Here is an 11584-nt window from a genome sequence, read left to right as displayed (position 1 = left end):
ATACAGATCTGTGCCTGCATGTGTATATATATATATATATATATATATATATATCACACAGATACAGAGAGGTATCTGTGTATATACTGTGTATACACAGTAGACACAGTAGAGATATAGAGAGGCAAAAACACCAAACTATCCTTGCATTGTGACGGCGCAATAAGAGGATGTTAAGAGTGAAGGGGAAAGCAGATAAAATCTTTTAGTTTTATGTAACTGTGATCCTAGCTCAACTGTTTACCAAACTTGTCTATAACTCCCCTCCAAACAGACAGACTTCTTTTAAGCGGAAAGAGTTCTTTACAAAAAACACTTTGTTTTCACATACATCTATACTATTCAAAACAAAATCAAACCTGCTGGCAAATTGTGGGTTCCCAGGGACATTTAAGCTCTCATTAAAATGGAAAGCAATCAAACCTTTACATCTACAGATCACACATTTAATAGTTTCACAAATTTGACAAAATTCATGAAGACATCTAGAATGCTTTCACCAAATCGTAGACATAAATATAGAAATCATCATCAAATTTGATGAATCAGATGGACAGTTTGACCTTTACTTGATGGATGATCATGCCATTCCTTTCAGAGCCATCTTGTTTGGCATAGTCCACTCGTTTGCCCACCAAGAAGTCTACCACTTCTCCTCGTTCCCTTTATACTGGAAGTGAATCAATAGAATAAGGCATAATGCGAAGGTCACCTTCTTTATAATCATCTAAGAGCTGGTACATATATAAGACAGGATCTTCTTCATAGGTGGTGTAAAAACCCGTGTTCATTACAGGGACGCGTGCCAGGGTCATTCCCCTCCACTCATCTTTAGAGCCATCCTCCGTTTCAAACAGGTGCTTCACTGCTTTGCTACTCATCATGTCTGCTAGGTGTGCATCACAGGTTTGAGAGGTTGCAACTCTATTAGGGAGGACTTCAAGTGCAGAAATTCTTTCATCTTTATTAAGTTCTAGTCCATAGACACAGTCAAATCCATCGTATTTTATAAGACACAAAGAAGGATTTACAGGCACCTGGTACAGAATGGTTCCTTTCCACTGGGTGACAGGGCTGTTACCTTCTTTCCACCCATGGCGAATCCTGCAGCCTATGATGCTCTGTTCCGGCTGAGAAACAAGTGAGCTGGGTCCCACACTGCTCCGATGTTTTGCGTGAGTCGTCCTTTTCTTCATTATGCTAGCAGGTACACCAGTGATAGCTGCATCAGCTCTGGACCACTGGTCAGCTATCTTCCTTAATGAAGTCTTCATCTGAAGTTACGTGAGAAGTGGAACTGCTGGATGAGGATGAAAGTTCAAGATTCTCCAATTTGAAACCTTCCACGGAATTTCAGTGTTCTTATTAATCCATTACCCAAGTACTTCTTTTACAAGTTCAGCAAAAGCTCGAAATCCTAAGTACTTTGCGGGGCCGCAGGGGCCAACGTCCGCAGCCCGCGGTCCTGCTGCTCGCTGCCAGCACTGGCAACCCAGAAAAAGACACAGCCCGGCCATGCCTCCGCCCCAGCCTCGCCCAGCCAATCCCTAAGCACAGCCCTGCCCCAGCCCTGCCCCCAGCCTTTCGGTGCCTGCGCACTGAGGCCCCCTGACTGTGCCTGCCTTTGTTGACTGGATGCCAAAATCTTTATTTATCGTTGCAAAATTTCAGTTATTAAAAGGGTGTGCTTGGTTTTCTTTTGATCCTATAGGAGGTCAAGTATGCACAGTTCTTGCATGGATCACACGGAGCTGCAACACTGATTAACAGGATATGTGAGTCGCCTATCAGGATCCTTCCTCTGTCCTTGGCATCATCCATCCCTGGGCCCTGGGCTCACAAACAGGCTGTGCTGCTGTTTGCATACATAATTCACCCGCGCTTGTCAGTGGCTAGAAAATGATGTCACCAGCTTTGTTCTCCACAAGAAAACTCTTAGTTCAGTTCAGTTCAGTCACTCCTTGCGTCCAACTCTTTGCGACCCCATGGACTGCAGCATGCCAGGCTTCCCTGTCCATCATCAACTCCCAGAGCTTGCTCAAATTCATGTCCATCAAGTTGGTGATGCCATCCAACCATCTCATTCTCTGTCATCCCCTTCTCCTCCTGCCTTCAATCTTTCCCAGCATCAGGGTCTTTTCCAGTGAGTCAGTTCTTCACATCACGTGGCCAAAGCATTGAAGTTTCAGCTTCAACATCAGTCCTTCCAATGAATATTCAGGACTGATTTCCTTTAGGGTTGACTGATTTGATCTCCTTGCAGTCCAAGGGACTTTCAAGAGTCTTATCCAACACCACAGTTCAAACCATCAATTGTTCAGTGCTCAGCTTTCAGTTGGACTATAAAAGTCCAACTCTCACATCCATACATGTCTACTGGAAAAACCATAGCTTTGACTATACAGAACTTTGTTGGCAAAGTAATGTCTTTGCTTTTTAATATGGTGTTTAGGTTGGTCATAGCTTTTCTTCCAAGGAACAAGTGTCTTTTAATTTCATGGTGGCAGTCACCATCTGCAGTGATTTTTGGAGCCCAAGAAAATAAAGTCTGTCACTGTTTCCACTGTTTCCCCATCTATTTCCCATGAGGTGATGGGACCAGATGCCATGATCTTAGTTTTCTGAATATTGAACTTTAAGCCAACTTTTTCACTCTCCTCTTTCACTTTCATCAAGAGGCTTTTTAGTTCCTCTTCACTTTCTGCCATAAGGGTGGTGTCATCTGCATATCTGACATTATTGATACTTCTCCCAGCAATATTGATTTCAGCTTACACTTCATCCAGCTTGGCATTTAGCACGATGTGTTCTGCATATAAGTTAAATAAGCAGGGTGACAATATACATCCTTGACGTACTCCTTTCCTGATTCGGAACCAGTCTGTTGTTCCATGTCCAGTTCTAACTATTGCTTCTTGACCTGCATACAGATTTCTCAGAAGGCTGCAAAGTGGTCTGGTGTTACCATCTCTTGAAGAGTTTTCCACAATTTTTTGTGATCCACACAGTCAAAGGCTTTGGCCCTTACAGTCATTTGGGCGCTGAGAGAACTGTATTTGAAGGTGTTTGCAGAACCGTCAAAACTTCCGGCTCGATTTGACCTTCTCTGTACCATGTATGTAGAAGCCATGAACTTAATACTCTGTTAGTATTATGACTCAAAAAAATACAAAAGAACAAGAAAATTAAGTATTCAGTGTGCCCAGATGGCTTTCTACTTGACTTTGGACACCAGAGATGGGAGAATTTTTAGCTGTTCTGTAAAACTTGTAATATGAAGCTCATTAAACACGAGCCAGAGTGATGGGAATCTTCAAGTATCTCTACCAAAACTTATTCTGAGACTTCTTAATGATGGTAAAGAAGTCAAAGTAACACGCCCAGGGTCATGCTCCTTTTTCAAAGAGTCCATAACTTTGAAGAAAGAATAATATATTATTTGGAAGGAATGTAGAATAATCATGAGTGTTTATAGTTGAATCATGTTTAGGAGTAGCCCGTGCCTTTGAAACTACTCCATGAAAGAGTTCTGTGATTTAATCAATTTAGGAGACCACTCTCAATACTTTCTTTTCCTTACGGGGGTGTCATTGATATCTGATGAGTTCTGAGAACTTCTGCAGTAAAGAACCCCTGGAAAACTTCAGATTAAACAAACAAGCACAACAAACAAACAGATATCTAATAATGAGTGTTTCAGTTATCTGCTTTGTGAGTGTGTATTACCATCTTTCTCTTCTATCTCCTCTACAAAACCCTTACTAAAACTCTGAGGTGAAGAAGGTGAGTTCATGTTTTGGGTGAATGTGAAGAAGTGGTTGGGTGTATGGCAAAAGGAAAGACTGGCTTTGGGTGATAGCTGACCTATGGGTTCCATGACAATGCAGAGTAACAAGGTGGGTAAAGCTCAACATTCAGAAAACTAAGATCATGGCATCCGGTCCCATCACTTCATGGCAACTAGATGGGGAAACAGTGGAAACAGTGGGTGACTTTATTTTTATGGGCTCCAAAATCACTGCATGTGGTGATCAGAGCCATGAAATTAAAAGACGCTTATTCCTCAGAAGGAAAGTTATGACCAACCTAGACAGCATATTAAGAAGCAGAGACGTTACTTTGTTAACAAAGGTCTGTCTAGTCAAGGCTATGGTTTTTCCAGTGCTCATGTATGGATGTGAGAGTTGGACTCTATAGAAAGCTGAGTGCTGAAGAATTGATGCTTTTGAACTGTGGTGTTCGAGAAGACTCTTAAGAGTCCCTTGGACTGCAAGGAGACCCACCCAGTCCATCCTAAAGGAGATCAGTCCTGGGTGTTCCTTGGTAGGACTGATATTGAAGCTGAAACTCCAATACTTTGGCCACCTGATGCGAAGAGCTGACTCATTGGAAAAGACCCTGATGCTAGGAAAGATTGAGGGCAGGAGGAGAAGGGGATGACAGAGGATGAGATGATTGGATGGCATCACCGACTCAATGAACATGGGTTTGGGTGAACTCCGGGAGTTGGTGATGGACAGGGAGGCCTGGCATGCTGCAGTTCATGGGGTCACAAAGAATCAGACATGACTGAGTGAATTAACTGAACTGAACTGACATATGGGTTCCATGGACAGTGCAGAGTAACAAGGTGGGTAAATAGAGATACTGTGGGATTTTGGAGGAGGGACATGCAACACAGATAGGAGGAGGTCAGAGAAGGCTTCCTATACTGTGAAAGCTGAGTTGAAACTTGAAGGGTGAATGGGAATGATCCAAGACGCTTACTTCTTGGAAGGAAAGTTATGACCAACCTACATAGCATATTAAAAAGCAGAGACGTTACTTTACCAACAAAGGTCTGTCTAGTCAAGGCTATGGTTTTTCCTGTGGTCATGTATGGATGTGAGAGTTGGACTGTGAAGAAAGCTGAGCACCGAAGAATTGATGCTTTTGAACTGTGATGTTGGAGAATACTCCTGAGAGTCCCATGGACTGCGGAGATCCAACCAGTCCATTCTAAAGGAGATCAGTCCTTGGTGTTCTTTGGAAGGAATGATGGTAAAGCTGAAACTCCAATACTTTGGCCACCTCGTGCGAAGAGTTGACTCATTGGAAAAGACTCTGATGCTTGGAGGGATTGAGGGCAGGAGGAAAAGGGGACAACAGAGGATGAGATGGCTGGATGGCATCACCGGCTTGATGGACATGAGTTTGGGTGAACAGGGAGTTGGTGATGGACAGGGAAGCTGGCGTGCTGCAATTCATGGGGTCGCAAAGAGTCGGACACGACTGAGCGACTGAACTAATTCAACTGAAGTATTCCATTATCATTACTATGTAACAAATTACCTCAAAACTTAGTCTTAAAACAACCATTTCATTTTGCTCACGATTGGGAAATCAGCAGGGACTGTTTTTTTTTAACTCTAAATTTTATTTTTTGGCCACACTACATGGCATGCTAAGTCTTCCCACACCGGGGATCAAACTTCTGCCCCCTGCACTGGGAGTGTGGCATCTTAACCACTGGACCAGGAGAGGGTCTTGGTTGGGCATTTCTTACTTGGAGGTTCACCTGTGTTTGCAGCCAGATAGCAACTGGGCTGCAGTCACCTGAAGGCTGCTGCCTTAGTTTTCCAGGGTTTCTGTAACAATGTATCACAAACTAGGTGCTTTACAGGACAGAGATTTATTGTTCACCAATTTGGAGCTAAAAGTCCAAAATCAAGGTGTCAGCAGGGCCACACTCTGCTTGAAGACTCTAAAAACGGATCATTCCTTGATTCTTCCTAGCTTCCTGTGGTGGTTTAGTTGCTAAATCCTATCCAACTCTTTTGCAATCCCATGGGCTGTGGCCCGCCAGGCTCCTCTCCATGGGATTTCCCAGGCAAGAATCTGTAGTGGGTTGCCATTACCTTCTCCAGGGGATCTTCCTAATTCAAGGATCGAAACCCAGTCTCCTGCATTGCAGGCAGTCTCTTGCATGGCAGGCAGATTCTTCACCGATTCCTCCTGTGGTTGCCAGTAGTCTTTGCCTCATAGATGAATCCCGTTCGTCGATGCCTTTCTTATCAGGTGACCTTCTCCCTGTCTGTCTCTTCGCAGGGTAGGCTTCTCCTTCTGTTTGTCACTGTGTCCGTATTTCCCTCTTCTAGTGAAGACACCAGTTATTAGATTAGGAACCCCTCTGGTCTACAGCCACACCACCCTGAACATGCCAATCTCGTCTGATTTCAGAAGTTAAGCAGGGTCAGGTCTGGTTAGTACTTAGATGGGAGGAACCATTCTGGTTCAGTATGACTTCACCTTAACTTGGCTATGTCTGCAAAGACCATCTTTCCAAGTATGGTTACATTCACAAGTTCCAGAGGTTAGGACTTGACATTCCTTTTGGAGGGACACTATTCATCTCATAATAGCTGGCTGAGGCTGAATGTCTACGATGTCTCATTTACATTCTGGTTGTTGAGGCTGGTTGTCAGATAGGAACTCAGCCGGACTGTTGACCAAAGCACCTAAGCATGGTGATCAGGGAGAAGCTGAACTTCTTACTTGGTGGTTGATACCCCTACTCCCACCCCTCCCTCAGCAGACATCCTGAGGACTGGGAGGAAGCTTCATGGCCTTTTCTGGCCTTGCCTCAGAAATCACATAGCATCACCTGTGTCATACTCAATTGGTGGAAGCCGTCACAGACTGTGACTCCCAGTGGGGGAGTGTGAAAGAATTGGAGAGTATGGGATTATTCGTTCTCTGAAATTGAATGTTCAGTGTTTTTATAAATGAAAAGGAATTAACAAAACAGTTAAAAGTCTTCAAAAGCCTATGACTGTTCTATTACCCACATCCCACTGATAAAAAGAGCACCAGGAAAAGAGCAGAAGAAGACAAGATAAACTAGGAGTGGAGCCCACACCTCCACAAACAGCTTTCTTTTTTAAATTTATTTTTAATTGGAGGATAATTGCTTTACAATGTTGTGTTGGTTTCTGTTGTACAATAATGTGAATCAGCTATAAATATACATATATCCCTTTCGAGCAAATAGCTTTTTCATTGCATTGTTCTCAGGTAAGCATTTAAGTATGCCAGTGCTAAGACCCTGGCTGATACAGACTTATGGATCAGAGCACGTTTGCTTTCTTATATTAGATGTTTAAAACAGTATCATGTATTCTGATGAACTGTGGCATACTTTTTCCTTCAGCATACCGTATTGAGAGGGGATGGACACCTTCACTGATCTCTAAGTGAATGCTTGTTCCTTTTTAGTCATTCATGTATATGCATGCATTTTTGGAGTCTCCCAGGTGGCTCTAGTGGTAAAGAACCCACTTGTCAAAGTAGGAGACATAAGAGACTTGGGTTCGATCCCTGGGTGGGAAGATCCCCTGGAGGTAGAAATGCAGACTAGAAGGAAAGAGGACAGAGTTACCTCTGTGAAGTAATAACAGTTAGTTGTGCCGGGAAATGTTTAAAAACCAGCTCTCTTGTTGGGGGTAGTCCAAACTTGTGGCATTTGCCATTTTCTGTGGTGTAAATGTTTCTGCCAGGGCCAGTTTCAAAACACCAGTGTGACATTGTTGAATAAAAATTGGGAGGAGATGCCATCTCAGTAAGGTTTCCCAGGTGGCGCTAGTGGTAAAGAACCTGCCTGAGAATGCAGGAAACTTAAGAAATCTGTGTATGGGGAAGATGCCCTGGAGAAGGACATGCATGGCAACCCAGTATTCTTGCCTGGAGAATCCCTTGGACAGAGGAGCCTGACGGGCTACAGTCCATGAGGTCGCAAAGAGTCAGACACACTGAAGGAACTTAGCATGCATGCATGCCATCTCAATATCATCTCTAGCAAGCTGGCAGAAGCCAGCTCCAGCACCCCACTGTTTCTATCCAGCCGTAGGCAGATTGGGATGAACACATTTATATGACAGCAGGAATTTAATAGATTAAAACACTATAGTAAAGTAGTTTTTCGGGAAAGTTATTGTAAGTCAAAAAGGAAGTGTTAATTAGCTAGCAGGTGAATATAAATAGGAAGCACAGGTGTGTTTGTGTACCCTCTCAATGGAGGGTACAGTGCCATTCAAGCATTCCAGGTTTCAAATGCATATGAAGGCAGCCTCATGGTTCCAGGATCCTGGTACATTGTCATGGTTTCTAAACTATTGAATGTGTTGGCTTACTATTGCAAATCAAGCTTCTGTTATAGCTGGAGGGTTTAGTTGTCTTCTTTCTTAAACCAATCTTATGTTTAATTTTTAATTAGCAACATGAGGTGTGAGGGTGAAAAATTATTTGAAGATAATAGAACAACCAGCATGGTTTCATTTGAAGTTCTCTGAATGTATGCTGGAAATGTGACCAAAATTATATAACTGAATCTTGAAATCCAGAACCCAGGTGACAGCCTTTAAAGCTGAAAAGAATAACTTTAAAGAGAACAACACATAGAAGTAAGCAAGTATTAAAGTGACAGTATGTATAAACCCCTAACATGGACCATGATAAAAATATAAATAGCTTCCAAAAATGTTCAGAAAAATCCTGGGATGAAGGGAGTACCAAAGTTATTATGGAAAACTAGCTGTATTTTCAAGTTAAGACCAAAAATCTTGAAGTGAAATAGGTGCCAGCCTAGATCTCCTGCATGTTGTATCATTACATGAAATTGTCAAAAATCCAAAGGAAGAATAGATAGGACATTGGGAATTTATTTTGATATTTTAAAACGTGTGCAAATTGGGTTTCTGCAATTACATGCTATTGTAAATACTTTATTAGAAGTCAGTAGTGTCCTGATGATGGGCCGCTAGGAATAGACAGCCCTCTGTGTAGCAGTACAGAAGTGCATTATCTATAGAGAATTTAAAAACAGTAATCAAAATGACTACAGGTTAATTTGCTTTTCGTCACAATCATGTGCTAGTAATTCTAAGCAATGTCAATGATGAATCATGAAAAAAAGTTGATTTAATTTCTAATTTTTATAGTTACGACCAAGTGTTAATTACATATTAGCTGCAAATTTGTTTGTATTATTATTGTTACTTGTCCTTTAATAGACATTGTATTTTACAAAGAAGTCAATGTAGAGAATTCCCAGTTATTTTCCTGGCTCTAACGCATGTGGAGCCAACACCACAGTTCAAAAGCATCAATTCTTTGGTGCTCAGCTTTCTTTAGAGTCCACCTCTCACATACATACATGACTACTGGAAAAACCATAGCTTTGACTAAACAGACCTTTATTGACAAGGTAATGTCTCTTCTTTTTAATATGCTGTCTAGGTTGGTCATAACTTTCCTTCCAAGGAGTAAGCATCTTTTAATTTCATGGCTGCGATCACCATCTGCAGTGATTTTGGAACCCATAAAAATAAAGTCAGCCACTGGTTCCACTGTTTCCCCATCTATTTGCCATGAAGTGATGGAACCAGATGCCATGATCTTAGTTTTTGAATATTGAGCTTTAAGCCAACTTTTTCACTCTCCTCTTTCACTTTCATCAAGAGGCTCTTTAGTTCTTCTTTGCTTTCTGCCATAAGGGTAGTGTTATGTGCATATCTGAGGTTATTGATATTTCTCCCAGCAATCTTGATTCCAGCTTGTGCTTCTTCCAGGCCAGTGTTTCTCAAGATGTACTTGGTAGGTTTGATACAAACAATGATAGTACAAAGGTTATAAAGAGGAAGAAACAGAGCTTGAGTTATTTCAATTCTTTCTCTCATTTTATTTATTTCTCCACTGATCTCTAGTAGCAATTTTGTTTTATTTGTGTTTAAATTAGAAGCAGTGAAGCAATGTCAGCTACAAGATATAATATTTTTGATTGGTTAGTACACATTTAATTCCTGAAGGACATAGTTTTCTGAATTTTATTAATATCTTTAAAATAGAATTTTATTCTTTTAAATTGTTAATTATTTAAAACTAAAAGAAAAAAATGAAGAAAACATATTACATTAATGATATGATTTAGAAGTCAACTAAATTTTAACTTTTGTGGATGTTTCAGCTACATTAAAATCACTTATTAATGTTATTGCCATGATATATAAAATTCTATAAGAGAAAATGGTAATTGTTTGCATTTGCTTTCTGTTATTATTATTATTTATTTCATTTCATATTTGTACTTAAGGTAATTTTACCTCCAAAAAGGAGGAGAGTAAAAAATGCTATGTTTCATGTGATAAATACACTAGGTATGTACACTAAGTAAATATGAGACTTGTGTAAGTGGTATAATTGTCCCCTATCATGCCTGCCTTATTATTGGAATGGTTTACACATTCTTTTAAAGAAAATCATCCATAGTAAGCTTTAAGATCCTAATCTAAAGGATGCCATGTGTAATAGATTTCATGACACAGACATAGAGACAATATCTGCCCCCAGGAGTCTGTGGAGGAGAAGCCCTGAGCACATTGCTGCGTCACACAGTTGTCACCAAGGATTCAGAGACTGAATATTCCTGGAAAACAATGCTATGTGGTCAGAGTCTAAGAGAAAAACAAAGGGATGAAAATGTCCTTGGAGGCCTATTGCTGTATGCATGCATGTACACATGGACACAGATGCGGACACACATGATCATACTTTGGTAATACAGCATCTTTACCTCCTTTGACAGTACCGTCACCCAATGTGACCTCGGCCCATCTGTAATTCACAAGTGAAGGATATGAGGAGTCTGTCTCATTACCAGAACTACTTATCAAACCTCAAATCACTGTTTCCTGCAAACTATCATGTCTGGAGATGGGATTCATCCTTGGAATTTCTCACCAGGAACCAATAAAGTAAAACGGTTGCACTGTCATATTTAAAAATTGCCTACTCAATCTACTATTTTATATTTTTTAAATAAAAATCACCGTTCACGTTCTAGGTGGGGGCAGGCAGTTGTGCAGCTTTGTTCAGTTACTGGAAAATTGCTGGTTGTGCTAAAAAGCATTTTCCATACAAAAACTGTATATTCATAAATGTTTACAATCAAGATTTTTTTTTTTTCTGGCTATACCACCTGGCTTATGGGATTTTAGTTCCCTGACTAGGGATTGAACCCAGGGCACCAGTGGTGATAGCACCAAGTTCTAATCACTGGACTGCCAGGAAATTCCCTGATTTTATTTGTTCTTTCTTTTGAAAGACATTTGTTTCTAGAACCGTGTGTTGAATTTATGGTACTAGTTGAGGCAAGTTCTCCCGAGCCCCTAACTTAACATGTTTTAATTTAATCACACAGATTTAGCATGGAATCTATGCTATTCTCTTTATAAAAATTAAATCTATCTGAGGTTGGCAACAACTCTTGCATGATGGAGTTTATGAAAAAAATGAATTCCTTGTGTCATTATTTTTTAAAGCAGGGAGTAGGAGACAGGAACATTTTTCACAAGTTTCAGGGAATACAATCTCCATTTTTCTAGTTTTCTTCTTAAGCAGTCTCTGAATGTAAACTTAGAAGTTCTGCACTAAACTAAGTAACTTTTTAAAAAGTGTATGTTAAAGGAGGTATCCAAAGTAGAACCACTCGGTCATAAGTGTGTTTTTTGTGCTGGTCTGATCAATGTGCACTCAATGTGCACGCCTGGAC

General features: G+C 40.8%; 1 pseudogene; it reads right to left on the bottom strand.

Annotated features, from left to right (window-relative positions):
* Positions 1-485: 485 nt before the first annotated feature.
* Positions 486-1274, bottom strand: LOC133254367 (spindlin-1-like; annotated as a pseudogene).
* Positions 1275-11584: the final 10310 nt, after the last annotated feature.

The sequence above is a fragment of the Bos javanicus genome, chromosome 9 (assembly GCF_032452875.1).
Source record: "Bos javanicus breed banteng chromosome 9, ARS-OSU_banteng_1.0, whole genome shotgun sequence".
In the NCBI taxonomy this organism is placed as follows: domain Eukaryota; kingdom Metazoa; phylum Chordata; class Mammalia; order Artiodactyla; family Bovidae; genus Bos; species Bos javanicus.
The sequence above is the reverse complement of the archived record's forward strand: the minus strand, read 5'-3'. Positions and strand labels throughout refer to the sequence as shown.